This window comes from Gopherus evgoodei, chromosome 4 (genome assembly GCF_007399415.2).
Source record: "Gopherus evgoodei ecotype Sinaloan lineage chromosome 4, rGopEvg1_v1.p, whole genome shotgun sequence".
NCBI lineage: Eukaryota > Metazoa > Chordata > Testudines > Testudinidae > Gopherus > Gopherus evgoodei.
In genome coordinates this window covers 79,598,808-79,616,503 of record NC_044325.1, presented here as the reverse complement: position 1 = coordinate 79,616,503, position 17,696 = coordinate 79,598,808, and the positions used below count along the sequence as shown (strand labels likewise).

At 38.2% G+C, this 17,696-nt stretch overlaps 1 protein-coding gene across 1 annotated transcript in view; it reads left to right on the top strand.

Moving 5' to 3' along the window:
- Positions 1–17,696, top strand: part of HSD17B12 (hydroxysteroid 17-beta dehydrogenase 12) — a 224,916-nt gene that overhangs the window by 12,916 nt on the left and 194,304 nt on the right. The window contains exon 2 of the mRNA XM_030560001.1: positions 4,929–5,015. The gene's annotated coding sequence lies outside the window, so the exon portion shown is untranslated. The remainder of the gene's footprint in view (positions 1–4,928; positions 5,016–17,696) is intronic.

The following is a 17,696-nucleotide window of genomic DNA, read 5'->3' as shown; positions in this document are numbered from 1 at the left end:
AGTTCCTTAAGATAGGTGTTTGTGTAGCAAAAGTCAGTCTTAATGGAAATTTTACTTTGTATATATTTATTCAAAGGTCCACTATATGAGCAAAAGAATGTTTTGTGAAAGACAATGTGGTAAATGGTAAGTCTGTTAGGAATGATACAAATAGAAAACCTACGTTTGTAAAGGCCAAATACTTCTAATTTGCCAAATGGCATTATTTGCCGTACACATGTTTCAAGTAAATGAGATTATTTGTAATAATTCACAGAGCAGACATTGGCCCTAAGAATTAATCTTGAGTTGAATTTCTTTTTAATACTTAAAAAAAAATTATAATAAGAGTCAGAAACAAACAAAAACCTTGCTATATCATCCTTGCCACAGCAGTTCAGCAGATTACAATTATCGGCCATAAACTACATAATGCATCCCATCTGCAGGTGATGTCTGAAACAAAACATAAAAACAATGACCATTTTGCCTTGCTCATGTGAGTACAGTCCCATTGATTTTAATAGGAGTAGAATGAGGCCCCCTGGCCTCAGAGGGACAACTCACATTTGTAAGGAAACCAGGGTTTGGCTCAATCATTCTTATTTGCAAATAAAAGTCTACAGCACATTTAGAACCAACAAGACGGGTTTAGGATGAGTTTTTCATATGAATGTAACCAAAATTAAGAAGGAAAAATAATTCCTTCGAGGTAATACTGAAAGTTGAGTGATAAACAAGCTTGGATCAGAAGAAATTTTGTCAAAACATCAGATGTACTGCCATTTTATCACTGTTGCCTATTAATATGAAGATTATTAAATAAAGTTTTTTTGTGCTCTTTTTTCCTGTTTTTTCCAAATAACAGATAATTTTCTTTCTTTCATTCTAATATGAGAAACATTACAAAACAATTTTGCTGATGATAGTGAATGATAAAGTTTTTTTTTTCCTTGTACAAACTACTAATTAACAATTTAGCCAACTTGCTTCTATTCGTTGACCATTCTAGCTAATCTATTTTTCATTGATCATTTTCAGCTGGAGTTTCTTTCTGGGTAATATCTGTGGCAGGTTTTTACCTCCCTGTAATTCTAATCTTATATATTTCTGATTAATATTTTCCTTGGAAATATTTTTTCCTTTTAAATGAGAATTTTCCCTACCAAAATTTTACATTTATTTTTCAGTACGATAAACACTTCATACTTGAGTTTATTTATTCTGAGGAATCACCTGGTGGGCATAACGATGCCAAAAGTACAAGGATGGAGTTTGAGGGCTGTGAGTAACTTTACTTTGGCAAGTAGCTTATTGAAACCCATAGGACTACTCCTATAAGTTAGTGTTTGCAGGTTTGAGGTCTTGGGTAATATATTTGGATGAAAGCAGAAGGGAATAGCTGAAGATTTTAGGCCTGATTCATTTGATTCTAGCTCCAGATCAGGATCATCAGGAAATATAGCAGTGCATGTTGTGAAATTGGCATTGGTGCTTGGTACCGACAATATACAAATGAGGTTTGTTTGGTTGCTTTGTTTTGAGCTTAAGGTGATCACTGAGTACCTGAGATCAGATCGCAATCAAACATCTAATGTACTGAGTTACATAAACTTAGGGCTAACACTTTGTAGCATCGAGAGATTCTGATATGATTTGACTTGTTCAAGGAACATATATAAAGGAGCCTGAATCAGAAATTTGTCTGGTGTCAAAAAGATTAGTTAAAGTTGCATATTGGCCATCAATCTTTTTTCCTACCTTAATGAAACCATTGTTGTATTTATGGTGTTTTTCGTTAATACTTGTATGATTTAATATTTTTTTAAATTTTATTTCTGTTTTCCCAAACATAGGAGAAAATAAGTAACCAGATAAGGAAAAATAATGGACATAGGTCTTGATTCTGCTCCTGTTGAATTTAACGGAAGCAGGATCAGGCCAACAGAGTGTTGTAAGAAAGCAGAGGGCTGGTGTTATCTGAGACTTCATTTGAATACACAGAATATTTCACAGTCCAGAGGACAGATAACAGTATTCAGAGGTCTGTACTGTGTGCCAAAGGAATTTAAGGCCATTGTCAACAATATTAAAACACAAGCTAAGAGAAATCAATCTGTTTTTATAAGACACATTATACGAGTGTGAGATACTACGTGCATACTTAAGAAAAGGCAAATTGAAGTTGAAAAAATATAAATGGATATTAAGACGTTGCTTGTGCACAAATGGCAATTATGCAAAATAATCAAAATAAGAAGGATCAAATTTTGTTCTCAGGCACATCCATGCCTCTCCCATTGACTTACGTGTCTGAGAGAAGAATTTAGCTTTACTTACTTTTCATCCCACCTGACACCTAAACAAAGATTATTTTCTTACATTTCTGGAGTGGTTTTCATACCAAAGGATCCAAAATTGATTTACACATATATACAAAGATGGCTTCTCTATTACTGAAGTACAGTTGGCCTTCAAGTTAAACAGGGTAGATATTCAACTGTAAATAGCAATAATAAATAATAGGTTAGGTTCAGATACTAACAAGGGACTTTGCTAGGTGGTGGAATTTTATGTTGGAGAAACGGCCCATTTAAAAAAAAGAGGCTAGAAAATGCTCAAAGCTGAATATGTGTTGGAAGTGTTGCCTGTTCCTCCCACTCTTCCACATATTTCTCCTCTACTGCCCTATATACAAGACCAACCCCACTACAGAACACTATGTCCAGTGACTAGAACTAGGATTAGGAAACAGAACTCCGCCACTCACTGAGACATTGGGCAAAATGTTTAATGTCTCAGATGGCATGCAGTATTTAAATTACATGGATTTCAGCTGCATGGAAGCTTCAGTAAGCAGACATACTTTGGGTGGGCTATCGCTAGGTGTGTGGCCACTGAATCACAGATATGGATGGATGTTTACTTGTTACAAATTGTTTTCTTATCTCACTAGTATAGCCTGCTAATCCCATCTGAATGCCCAGTTACAAACTACAACTTCCAAAAATTCCTTTCCAAAATAGAGAGTTTTCTTTCTTGCCCTCCTCATTAACTATTGTTAAAGGTTCTCTGCAAAGGGAAAACATGGCCTTGCTTTGCTGCTATATGAAGGCTTGAAAGATTTTGGGGTCCCTCCCCCACATACACACATGCATTTTCCACTTATTTTAACTACTTGTTTTTACTTTAGGAAGCATCAGGAAAATCAGCTCATATTTTTCCTGAGTTCACAGGAGGTCTCCTTAAGGGACCTGGAGAAGAGAAGGGATGAAATGCTTAATCTTGAACAATGAGGGTTTTCTTCTTGCTGTTTGTTAAGAATGAAATAGATACAAGCATAAACAACAACCCAAGAGCCTTACAAATCTGAATAAAGTCTATCAATCAAGTTTCACTTACTTGGCATCTGTGTTGTAGTTGTTTGTTTATTTGAATTATTGTAGTGCCTATGAGTCTTAGACAGTGGTCCCCAACCTTTTTTGTCTGGCAAGCACCAGATGATGAGCCATGGAGGACCGTGGCGGCGGACGAGCATCCGCCAAAATGCCGCCGACAAGTGGCAACATCAATATGTGGCGATGCCAAAATGCCACCAATTAGCAGCATCATCCAGAGGCATCACTGCCAAAATATCGCCGAAAATCGGCAGCATTTTGGCGGCGATGCCTCTGGATGACGCTGCTTGTTGGTGGCATTTCAGTGGATGCTCATCCACCAGCCAGTACATGGGCGCACTTAGACGCCCCGGTGGGCACCATGGCACCCGCAGGCACTGTACTGGGGACTCCTGGTCTTAGACATAAACCAGGACCATTGTGCTAGCTACTGTACAAACACAACACAAAAAGACAAATTATAAGATTAAAAGGGCAGGGGCTAAGTATAAGACAAGAGACAAGAGCTGGATACAGATGGAAAGGGAATAAAAGGAAACAATGAGAGAATATTTCTCAGCATGATAGGCAGTGGTGATATCATGATCCCGTTAACTCTTCAGTTGCCTATAGAATCTGTCAAGAAAAAGACGGTCGACAAAAACAGAATTTCTCACATAAAAAAACAAACAAAGTGGAAGGGCACTAGCTTACTGTTTTTCTTTTGGAATGCCTCTTTCATGCATTAGCTCAGATGTTTTCTTTGGTAATGGAAGCCATACTAGCTCTGAGCCAGGCTCTGCTCGGTATAGTGCTACTGTCTCCATTCTGGAATGTATCTGGTCATCAGCTTTTTCAGTCTTTAGCTCACTGCCCAGTCATTCTCTGTTTGACTCAGTTGCTATGTTTGGTGCCTTGCCACTTTGGTTTCCTTCCCTTTCCCTTGTTTGTTGTTGAGAACACTTCCCATAACTATTCGGGCCCTCCCTAGAAATTTGCACTTCTTGAAATAAGTTGCAGCATTATTGGAGCTGGGGATATGCTGAAATGGAGCTCTGTGGGCTGGCATTATTAGCATAGAGAGCCCAAAGCAACCGCTATATATGATCACAACTATTAATGGCTAAATATGAAGGGATGCCATAAGCTGGATAGGAAAGATGAGCTATTGTCATCACTGGTTACTATGTATGGCATGTTGCAAACAAAGCCTTTACAGGATAGAGATGTTTACAGCTATCTAAAACTTGTGAACACAAGTCAAGCTCATCCTGTGACCAAGACAGCGGTCAATAAGACCTTGAAACTGATGCCTCAGCTGCTGGTGGAGAAGCAACTTCTGCTGCGAGATCACTAGATCATTCAAATGCTTCTAGACAGCATCAGAGGGGTAGCCGTGTTAGTCTGGATCTGTAAAAGCAGCAAAGAATCCTGTGGCACCTTATAGACTAACAGACGTTTTGGAGCATGAGCTTTCGTGGGTGAATACCCACTTCGTCAGATGCATGTAGTATCTAGTATCTAGACAGCTTATCCTCTCTTTTCTCACCATGGACCACATTCTTTCCACAGGTCCCTTGATGAGGCTGCAGCTAACCCAAAGAAGGAGGGTCTTCTTCTCCTGAGTTGTTGTATCCTTCACGGCTTTTCTACTTGCAGGTGGGTGCTTCTAGCTTCTTGGATTCCCTTCTTTCTGCCAGAAGTTGTTTATGTGCAATTGTTCCTACTTGAGGCTCCCTGGAATGCCAGCACAACTATATAGTCCTTTGGCCATGTTTTGTCCTTCAAGGACATTAGCTCTCTCCCCACCATGAACTGCTAAATGTCCCTCAGCGCCTTCCTCCAGTAATTACAAATATCAAGGAAAGTGCAAGGCAGAAGGTGGGAATGAGGAAGCATAGCTGTGTGTGTAGGTATTTATACACTGTATAAGATAGATAATCTATAATTGTTTAATTACTGATAAAGTGCAATACATATTCCAGTATATGTCTAATAAATTTAGTGTATCTGCATACACATGAACATGATCATTTGCAAGTGCACTGGTCAAATAAGTCCCACATTTTATCTTCCTTATAATTGAATTAGAATTGCAAAAACTGGAGATCAAAAAGACCTTTTAGATTATTTCTCCATAATCTGGGTAGGGTAGGATTGTTCTTTACAGTCTATTCTTCATAGATTTTCCCAAGACCAGTCTTAATTTAACCAAGCTATGGAACCTCTGCCACCTTGCTAGGGATACTGTGCAGAGACTGCTAGATCTGACTCTTTCAGAAATGTTGCATGTTGTCCAGCCTGAATGTTCTCTCTTTATAATGGATGGAGAACATCTTTCTAATTGTAAATAGCTCTTATCTTCACTACCCAGTTCCCTCTACGAAATGCAGCACAAGCTGTCCAGCCTTGTGACCTAATGATGATTAATGGTCTGCACTGCCATGCAGTAGGCCCAGATTTTGTTTGCCTTCCCAGTTCCTTGCTTTCTGGGTTGGGAGTGCAATGGAGAGACAGTGCCTGGCATTGCTGAACAATGACTTCTCTAGCTGACTTAATGTTGTTGGGCTTTCTAAGGGCACTCTCTTCATTATCCTCAACCATAAAGGTGGTGATTTTGACTGGAGGAGGAAGCAGCTTGCAGGTGAGAATAATGGTGGGGAGTTGTTTTAAAACCTGAAGAACCTCATGTCCCAGCAGTGGCATCAAAGATCTATTTTCTGACACCCTCCCATACCCGCCTCCCCCAACCCCCTAACAGAACATTGTTATTTTTGTTGGTTCCATGGAAATAATTCTACCTCTCACTGTTGCAGAGCCAACAGAAGTTAATCATCTCAGAGCTGTGTTTATGCCCTTGTTGTTGGCATGTTAACAGGGAAGTGAACAATGAGAACCAGGTGCAGATTTTCAAAACTGTCTAGGGGATTAAGGTTACTAGGAGTTGTGTGTTTATGAAAATCTCAGCCCCAGTGTTTTTTAAAACCTTTAATGAAGAGAGACCTGCTGCATTGGAGATCTGCTCATTGAGTGGTATCCATGCTCTGGCACCATCCACCTCTAGGAACTATATCTTTGTGTCCAAATCTTGCAGTTGACTGAGCCATTTTGGGGTGGCTCTTAGAGGTGGCAGGAGGGTAGAGGTTGATCTTGCTCTACCTGGACCACTTACCTCCATTCATCCTATCCAGGGGCTGAACTGTCCTTTCCTCCACCAAGGGTTTTTAAGGACTAGAATTCTATTGGTTTGTTATTTTAGTCTGATTGAATTGCTTGCATGCTGCCTCCCCAAAAGTGAGGAAAGGATACTTTATAAATATTATTGTATTTAATTAATTAAAGCCAGCTCCCTTAGTAATGTAGTAGGGGAAAGCAAAGGTAGAGAGAATGATCAATAAGGGGAAAAAAGATATATGGGAGCCCAATCCAGTAGCCAGATTCACTAATAGATCCTGTTGCCAGAGTCACTGTGGCCAGATTCAATAATGGTAGTGCAGGGAAACATAAATTATATGCACGCCTGCACAAATCCAAGTGGGGAATTCAACACATGAGAAGGCAAATGGTGGAACCACTGCTGCCTCCCCTCAGATTTTTTGCAGCTCTGGTTTACAACCATGTTCCATAGGAATCCCGCAGCAGAGGTAGTTGAAAGGATGCTCTAGATCAATACATTTCTCATCCTCCTTGGTCAGCCGTTCTCAATTCTGTGCTGCTCTTGTCCCCTAATGGCCTCCTGCACATGGGAGATTACAATAGTTTGGCATCCCTGCTTGTTGGACCTGCTCCCTCAGTTGACCTATTTATACCCGTGTAAGCTCTGGTTGAATTCAGCCTATTCAATTCAATGGGAATTCTGTGTCCCAAGTGGCTTCAGGTTGGGCCATTTACCTGCACAGTTTAAGGAGGGTTATTGCTAACCAGGGAGAACTGGTTTCCTTTTACTGATTATTTTACTAATTGAGAGACTGTTTCTTTTAAATTATTATGATGATTATTAATATTTTACAAAGCTACAGGTAGAAGTAGTCAGTGAAACAAATTATATATATGTATTGGGCAGACACTGACATGTCTCTGAGGGAAATTAAAGATGAGATCACGCAGTGCAGGTTAATGATCATCTATTAGGATTTTGTTGGCTCATCTTTTGTATGTCCATTCATGGAGACATTTTGGATGGGTAAATAAAGCGTAGATAAATGTCAATAATATTTTTGTTGTTCCAAGGTTTCATGTTGGGGTGATATTTGTACAAATTATATTGTGACCCAAATTCTACTTGCTTTACTCACGCAAGTTATCCCATTTAATTCAATGAGTGAGTAAGGCAAATAAGATTTGGCTCTACATAATGACAAATTGATAGTTTGGAAGAAGCTCAGAAGAAAGCTATAGCCTTAATTTCCATTGTGTATTTGTGGAGAATCTTCCATTCACATGGACTTAATTTACTCTTGAGATCAATAAGAGCTCTGTTGGGAGATCTGAGGCAGAATATGGCCCTACATTTGTAATATTTCACCTCCACACAATCAGTTGATTGAAAATAAACTCTTGTTGGGATTAAACAATATTTGGGGTAATTTCTTCCCTGTGATACATATACTGGGCTCCCACTGAGTACAGAGGATGTCAGGATGTCATGGATACATAGCCATGAAAATATTTTTATTAATAATACTACAAAGTTTTAGCAAATATGTATTCATCTGGGAGTCCATATCTGTTGGAAGTGATTCTGTCAATGGAAGTTAGTGTACAGAGATTGGAAAACACCAAAACAAATAAAAGTGAACTTTTGTTTGAATAAAAACTACCTATTTGCTTTGGTGGTATTTGAGACCCACTTAATCACTTTCCACACGTATGCATGAGGATGATATTTTGTTTGTGGAAAAGAAGTGTTGCATATACTCATGCAAATATGTATCTACCTAAGTGCCTAAACTGGAACTCTTCATGCAGCCATCCTGAAAGCTCCTTGGTGAGTGGGAGTTATCCAGTCAGACAGCAGAAGCAATGTCATGTGACTTGGGTAACAAATCGCAATGTGAATATCAAATCGGCAATACTGAATTCTCAAAATACTCAAAGCAATTGTCTTGGCAAATTGTTTGTGCACAACTTTGTACGCTGACATATGTTGGCATTAACCATTCATTAAATAATCTGTAAAAATATGTCTGTTCATTAATAATTCATGAAAAATAGCAGGCTAAATACATCCAATAAATTGTGTGTGGCAAATAGCTTGCCAGCTACAAATATAAAACCTATGAATCCCACTACAAATGTTTAAGTTCCATAACTCATCAGACAATGTTTATCAAGAAATGCAGATCTCCCCAGTTCTTCACTCACAAAGGCCTGGAAACTAGAAATGCAGCCATGGTTTTAAAAAACAATTTGGCAGTTCAATTCCAGACAAGAAATTTGCAGAAGGCCCTTTTCTCAATGGTTGGAACCAAAAACCCAGTTCCAAACATTTCCTCACTTCAATGCGTTCAAAATTTGGATCATGACCTGAATTTTGAAGCATGAAGCCATCACTAAAATTAATTTGTTTCTGCATTTGCAGTCAAGGCCCATTTGAATGTGCATGGGTCAATACAGTATGCAAGAGGAATAATATATAATCAATTATATCTTTCACCACTGTGATTAGTTTAAGGATATCCAGTGACTCCAAAAAGTGTGGAAGTGGAGCCAGTTTGGTTTGTCAACAGGTCTCATGCTTCCAATTACCTAATCTATAGTATTTATAGCATGCCACTGTCTGCATAATAGGCTCAGCATGGACCAAGAGCCGTACAAGTTTTGCCTAAGTGTGACCTTCTTTAGAAGTCAGAGGCATGTTTAATATCTGTGACCCACGCACCCCTTTCCTTTTCTGCTGAGAGTGCCAACAGCAGGGCTAATCTGTGTATGTGCTTAGTGATGTGGTCAATTGTCTATTGGTGAATGGACTGAGAATGCCAGACTCATTTCACACAGAAGATGTAAACATCCTTCACAGTCTCTAGGCACTGCCAGCTTTGGCTGGATTCAAAGCAGTGACCTAACTATCCTACATACAGAAACTTTCACTTCAAGGTCACTGGTTCAAATTCACTTCAGGCCATTGGTGACAAAATAGTACGCCAGCCCTTCATCCTCCCCTCTTTTGTTTTATAATATAATGTTCAAATGATCCCATTTAAACTTTAACTATTTTTTGTTTAAAATCCAATATCTAAAACAGCCATAATATTATTAAAACCATATGTTATTAGTACTAATATGTCTGCAGGACCTCAATAATGATATGACTGTAAGACATTAATAGCACCAATATCCCTCTGCTATATTGATTCTATACTATGTGGTATACAGCAACATTAATACAATTTTCTATGTCAGTTGCCCATCGATTGGACTTTTCAGAAACCAATTGATTACAAAAATAAAATAAAAATACTTCCTTTTTGTATTTGTATACACTTGAAGGATTTTGAAACCTTTTGCATTCAAGGCAAGTTAGATGGAAATACAGCAAAAGCCATTTTCCCATAGAGGTACATCACAAACTACTTGTTCATTTTTCTGTCAGTTGCATCCATCCATAGCTAAAAAGGGGACAATGAAGGGAGTTATGTCCAAACTTACATTTCTCTTTTAAAAGAAATTTTACAAAACTGAAGATGAATAGAAATATTTTAATAAAATATTTCCAAAAAATTAATGGGAACAGTTTTTTAAAGTCAGCTTTCCCTTAAGTTGTTTGACCAAAACACAAATAGCCCTGTGGTAGTATCAAAGAATCAGAAAGTGAATTTGGCTAAAAATAATAAATGAATCTGTCCATTCTAGCTTTGCTGTTTGCACTGAGGGAGGTGCAGAAAGTGAACGATGGGCAGGAATGGTGACATGTGCATGAGACGATTTCATTCAGAAAACGTTTACAGAATCTAAAATGTGATCAATAGCAGAGAAAAGGAATTTGTGTTTTAACCGAGCCATGTCCCTTTAAGAACAAATTGTTTCAATGCCTTTTTTTATACATGCAATGATGAGACGGTTTGGAGGACACACGGGGAATGTTGATGTTGCTGGTCCGAAACATTCATCCTTTTGTCCCTGTCATGCTCTGTCTCTGTGCTACATGGTATAGTGCACCTGGCAACATTATCAAGGGTACTTCTAATTTTTAGAGGACTAAGGGCCAATGCTCTTCTCATTTCAATCAATGGGAATCATGCCATTGATTTCTGTGAGTTCAGTATCTTGCCCTATTTTTCCAGGGTTCATTTCTAAAAGAAACAATAACTTCTCAAGTATCATGATCTGTTTTGGGGAGTGTTTATGGTAATCATACCAGATTGTTGGGGGGGTTGTATTTTTTTATTGTTATTGTTAATTTTAATTAAAAAAGGAAATCAAATTACTCTCAAGATTATGTTAATACAAATCTGCTAAATGATGAGATAAAGTTATTAAGATTGAACTTAAGTGCACATACATATTTTCAAATATTATCAAAAATATATAACTACAATTTGGTGACCATGGAAAGATTCCAGTTTGAACAGAAACTTGACTCCTTCAGTCATTGATCTTAAATCTGCTTCTAGAATGCCTTGACCAGGACTGAAAAACGCATTGCTTTCTCGCTGATTCAGCAGGTCTTGCAAAATCCTTACCCCTGTTAGTATAGTAAACCTCTTGAACAGATTTCTCCTTGATTTCCCCAACAGATCTTCTCAAAGACTCCCCAAGCCTGACACTTAGGGAATTACATTTACAGACCACTCCACTGTATATTTTTCATCAGCTCATCTGAGCAGACCAGACTACTTGCAAATTACTTATGAGATTTCAATAGGCAAAGTATATTCTTATATGTGTGTTCGCTCACGCGCACACATACACACACCCACACCAGCATTTTGGGGACACCTGATTCAAAACAGGCAGGAGTTCAGCTCTCAGAATTAACTGTCTGGATGCTAAAAACTTATGATACATCTATTATTTGTTCCCTTTGGGTTTTGGCCAACACTGTGTATGATCTCAAAGTGCTTTACAAACTACATATGCACAGGAATTCCTTCCATTCTGCACTATCCACCTTTATGGGGTGGGTGGCAGCCAAGGAGATAAACAGTGTATAGCACACTGCACAACACATGTGAAAGCTCAATGTGTAGAGAGATATTTGTGATCAAAGGAACATGTGGGAGTTCATTCCCCTACCCAGTGCATGATACTGGCAATTGTTAATATTTAAAAAAAAAGAATCAGTTGTTTGCTTCAGGCAGGTATGTTCTGATTTAATCAAAAAGAGCCATTACTTTTTCTTTTCTTTTCTTTTCTTTAATATAACTTTCCAAAGTTTTGTTTTATCATTAAGATCTCTAAAACATGCCTGTTTCACAAATTATTTCTTCTAAACGTCAAATATTAATAACAGATGCCATGGTGCACTAAAAGAAAATGCATTTGAATATCTGAGAGGGTAGTATCTATATAATATATAGAGACTCATAATGTTGACTTGTGGACCAAAGTGATAGACATGAACCAGAATGGGAAGCGTGAACTGTACAATCAAATATGCTACTTCCAAGCAAGACAGTTTGCCTGAATTTGTTTCTCGTGTTCTCCAGTGAGGATTATACCTGGTTGCGTCCTCTGTCTACTTTTTACTTCATAAATCATGTTAGAACTGGGACTAGGACCTATATCCCCTAATCTCTGTTTTGTGGTGCTTTGTCTTTTTTGTATTTTAGACTCGTTGAGGGCAGAGACAATCAATTATTGTATGACTGTACAACACCTGGCACGGTGGGACCTGAACTGCTTGGCCTCTAGCCATTACCGTAATTTAAAATGTGCATTAATAATAATAGTAATAACTCCAGGTGATTTTCACCAGAGATTCTTTTAGCATTGAACTATTTCCAAAGAAGACTTCAAAAATATGCTTTAATGCTGCAGAGAGAGGTATGTTGACTAAAGTGTAGACCCTCAAAGCAATATGAAAAAGGATTGCTAACCTTCATTTTACATCATGTTCTCACCTTTCTACATGATCCTTCTTCCAACTGCTCCTTTTGCATCTTTCACCACTCTCATCTTCCCATCTCTTTCTAGGCTGACTCTTACTCTCTCTCTCTCATGTGCCATTTAAGCCACTGTCTCTTTCCTCAGATCCGTCTTCAGAACAAGTTTCTTCCGCAAGACATTTCAGAGTTAACCAGCCAAACGAATTTAAATGATAAAAATATAGGTTAAAAACACTGATAAGAAATATGTGAAACAAAACAATAAGTATTATCTGCTCTCTGTAGAAAAAAGCACATTCCTCCCAAAACAACGTCCCCATTCCACTGTTCACTCTGTCCCACACGCACAATGATCTATTGTGTTGTCGGTCTAATTTAGACCACTAGATTCTCTGGGCATGGACGGTTTTCTGATATGCACACCTGTGGCACTATATACATAATAACAGCACATATACCGACAACATTCTTTTAGCCTAGGCTTGCATGTGCTCACCAAGGGATTTAGTGTATTCGCCCCCCATGCTTTGAACTTCAAGTCAAACCATTCATGAAGGTGCCACAGATGGGAATCAGAGCTGCTGCCTTTGAATAGGGTTGGGGAAGCAGAATAGTGGGGGGAGGGGTTGAGGTCTTTATAAATTTAATCTAAGCAGTTCTAACTTAAAATCTGATATTTTTGCTTCTTACATCCCACTCTTTGCTGAAGGACACGACAGCTCACAAAGAGAGTGAGGCATATTTTGTTGGGGAAAAAATATCTGAGATTTCTCTGCCAAAAAGGAATCTGTCTCTGGAATGTATGTAAGTGCCAGTATGTACACACAAGAGTGTACCTGTATGTATTATAATTGTTATTTATGGGGAGCAGTTGTACATGGACAGTCTAGTTACAAAAACAAAACAAAGCAGAGTTCCACAAGGAGCTTGCAGTCTAATTCAGGCAGATAAATAGGAAAGAGGGGAATGTGTGTATACAAGAAAATGCCTGCATCTTTGTTAGTGCTTTATGAATATAATCATATAACTGTGCTGCATGAGTGTATGTGTGTGAACCTGTGCATGTACAAATAGGTGTGCATGCATCTGTGTGTGTATATATATGCAGTAGAGATTATTGTACATATTTTTAAGTATTCAAGTGTGTTTGTGCCTATATGCAATGCATATTTAGAGGTCTCTCTGTGTTATGTGCATTCAGGGATATGTACTTTGTGCATTCAGGGGCTCATCTGTACGTCTTTGCCCATCTGCACCATACGTATTCAAGGGTGTGTCTGTCTTTTTGTACCAGTCTGTACTGCAAGATATCCTGGAATGTGTAGGTCTGTCTCTGCCAGTCTATTATATGTGCACAATGGCATGTCCATTGGTCTTTGCCAGTGTGCACTGTGTGTGTGCAGAGTTGTGTCTGTCTGTCTGTCTGTGCTTGTCTGTACTGTGTACATATACAGGTGTGTGTGCATCTCTGTCTGTCCTAGTGTATATATATTTGCCACGCTGTTAGTGTACACAGTAAACAGGTTTTTCAATGAGTAATCCTATATTAATATTAGCTTTTTGTGATCCATATTTTAATCACTAATATTAAAAATATGTTAATTCAGCTGAAAGATAGTAATAATTGTATTCCTGCCCAAAGCCAAGCTCACTCAGTGCTCCATCCTGCTTTTAATAAAAATTCCCATCATAATAACAGTAACCAACTGGAATTGGTGATAAATCAGGATGAGGTAATTTGGACATTTCTGGATATGATACTCAGCAGTTTTGTCTCATGTTTAGAAATGTAACTCCTTAGATTCTTCATCCTATGTTTAGCGAGTTAACCCTTTGGTTCACCAAGAGATTCCTACAAATGCAGGCTAGTGACTGACAAAAGAGAATGTCTGGACCTGCCCAGTGGGCAAAAATCAAGGGATCTGAATCTATCTGTTGTTCTATCTAGTTATTACTTAAGAGAAATATTCTCCCTAAGAGCTATATGGGATGATTTTATCACAGTTTTGCAAGAGAACCAGGGGTTATTTTTCTTCCTATCCATAATAGAAGAACTTTGATTTCAGTTTCCAAGACTGATTCTCCACTGCCATGTGTAACCATTTACTTTTGTGCAAAGTGAGAACAAACTAGGTGCAAAACACTGTTCTTCTGATCTGCCAGCATTTTACACCTACTTTGCACTCAGTAGGCCTAAGAAGTTATTCACTAGGGTAAAGCTGGAGTTACACAGTGCTGAAATAGACCCATTTTGCCTAGGAATAATTGACTAAACAGAGAGCAAGACCGTGGAAAATTAGGCCTGAAGGGTTTATTCCAATTTCGATTAAAGCAAATGCGAGTTGGATCAAACTCTAAATCTCTAGTTACATCTTTTCAAACTGTTTTATTCATATATTTTGTTCCTTATATGGGAGCAGTGATCACTGAAAACCTGATTTCTTTGGTGTATCAATTGTTTCTTAAGTCAATGGTTTGACTTCATTCTTCGGTATACCTCAGAGATGTCCACTTCTTATGCTGGATATAGCAAATAATATGTTATTTTTTTTCCCTAAGAAAAATAAGAAGAGCAAAGTTACATGGTAAGTAGGTAGCACCTGCAGAAAATATTCAAAGCATCCCAATTTATTCCGCATCATGTCGTATTTGCTGTTTGTAAATCAAAATGTTATTTCTGCCCTCCTCCCCTCTGAGACTAATGGCGCTGCAGGCTCAACATAGCATTTGAAATCTGGCTATGTTTTTTTCTGTTGCATCCATCATCAGATATCAAAGATCTGGAACCAGAAGAGAGTTGCAACCTGCTGCATCATGCACAAGGAAGAGTGGAATGGAACTCTCCCTTCTGCTGATATATTGAATACACAGTACTGACAGAATTAAAACCCAAGAGTCATACAGTGGCTGTGATATGTGATGGGAACTCTCATTGACGTCAGCAGGAATTGTGTGTCAAGGGCAGAATATGACTAGGTAAATTAAGTCAATGTGACTCAGAAGACATCTAAGGAGCAGATATATGCACTAGCAAGAGGCATTTCTATAGTCACTTTTCAGTTGATTGCCCCACTTAGTCTTCCAGTTAATAACTTTCCTAGGCAAAGAGGTAACCATTATAGCTCTGTTTTGGAGATTTTATTGACTTGCCATAATTTGTAGACCAGAAGCTTATCAATCTTATCAACCTATCAACCAATGAGCCTACTACTTGGGGAGCTAGTTACCATTAGGATAGTAACAGCTGGTGTATTATCAGTACATTTGATAGTTGTTTTTTTAAGTGGAAGAATTTCTACTGATTCAAAAGGTTTGTACTCCCAATTAATATTTTTTCATCTACAGCCTAATAGAAAATTTGAACCAAACAGTACAAGACCTGTCTGTCAATGAAACCATAATAGGAGATAAATCCTACTCTCAGTTACACTGATGTAAATCCTAAGTAACCTCATTCACTTAAGTGAGTTCACTGATGTGCCTGGGTGCACAATTTGCCCATGTGGTCTTTCTCACCACCCTCAAATTACAGTGAATACAAGCTATTCCTAGCCTCAATCTCTTGGCTGATATAAGAACTTGAAAATTCACTTACAAGCCTGTAGAACTTTCTTTTGAGCTAAAGTAGCATTACTGAGCTTACCTCTATCAGCAGAGGAAGAAATTTGTGTTCCTTTTTGAACTTAGATCTATCTATCATCTGAAGTTAGTTTGCAAAGTTACCGATATGTACTACAAAGTCCATGGGGCCAGATCATGTCATCAGTTTAAGTAGCCTCTATTGATATCAAGAGATTCCTGTTTAAGAATCAAATGTATGAAATGCCTGATTTAAACAACAACAAAATGTTTAAAGGGACACTGACCAACATAGGCCTCAGATTTAGTTCTTACATTTTTAATAAATATTAATAGAAATGTTTTCATGATTTTTAATAGTGTCAGTATTTCCACACTGTGTTGGAAACTCAAGCACTACAACCTTGTGCTCCCTAATAGCTGAAAACTGGCAAGTGAAACTAACTAGAAGCTGACCAGTCTAGTTTTACAGTTCAAAGTGAGCAAAATGCAGAAACAAACCACCTAGCATGTCTGGTGAAAAGCAAATAAGCTGTTCAAAAGTATTTCCTTTTTAACAATCCAAGGTACGATACATAACACAGATAAGGAGGATTGTTAAAAAAAATGTTTTACCTTAACTCGTATTCTTTCAAAAACCCCACAGCTATTAAATCTGTTTAAAATACTAGGGATTTTGTTTTGCCATAGGATAGAAAACTGTATATCAGATGGGCAGGCAGGCTGGCTATAGGTGGAGTAAAATACAGGGAGAGGAGCTCTTAACCAATGTAACTATGATGAAAAAGGGCCTAATACTGTAATGCAATGAAGGAGGAGCCTTTCACTCGCTGAAATCAGTGGGGCTCTGCATGGGTGCAGGGGGCCATGTACTTGCATCATATCATAAGACTGGGGCCACTGCAACTTACATGACTTCTCTTTACAAAACAATCACCAGTAACTCAGCAGCTAAGTTTCCTTTTATTCACAGGTGTCAGGATGGAGTCTATAAAGCAAACAATTTGAAAAATTGTCTTCAGCAATAAAAATCATGATGCTAGGGGAAAAACACTAATCAATGCATTGCTATATGTACACTAGAATGTTTGCTATTTTCAGAGAAAAGTTAAAATTGATAACTACAGACAGAAATATTGAAAATAAAGTTTAAGATACAGATATTTGAAGTGTGGTAATAGCCAGAAAAGTAACTGTAAAAACAACTGCTGGAATCCATAGAGTTAATCTCCCTCAGAGTGAAATTCACGCTTGTGCAGAGAGTTGGCCAAAAACCTATGCACTGTCCACTGGGCTGGAAGCAATGCATTAGTTCTTGTGTGTTGGCCCTCTACATAGAGGTGAATTTCACTCACAGTGATGCCTGTTTCAACTTTTCTTTGTTTTACAAGTCAGAAGATGACTTTTCAAATACTTGTGCCACCCCATGCTCAAACCTAAGGTCTGAAAATCAAGCTTCATCCTTCTGCCACTTATAATATCAGAGATAATACAGAGTCTCTGTGCTCAGAACTTAGAAGATGATGCTGTTGATGTCCTACAAGGCAAAGTAGACATGAGCTCTTGCTTTCATCTCTCTCTCTCTGAGGCTAATAGGCGTAAATACTATGGGCCAAATTCTCTGCTGGAATAAATGAGAAAAACACCATTGAACTCAATAATCCATACCCATTTACAATAGCTGGAAGATATGGTCAGAGTTTGACAGTAAAGT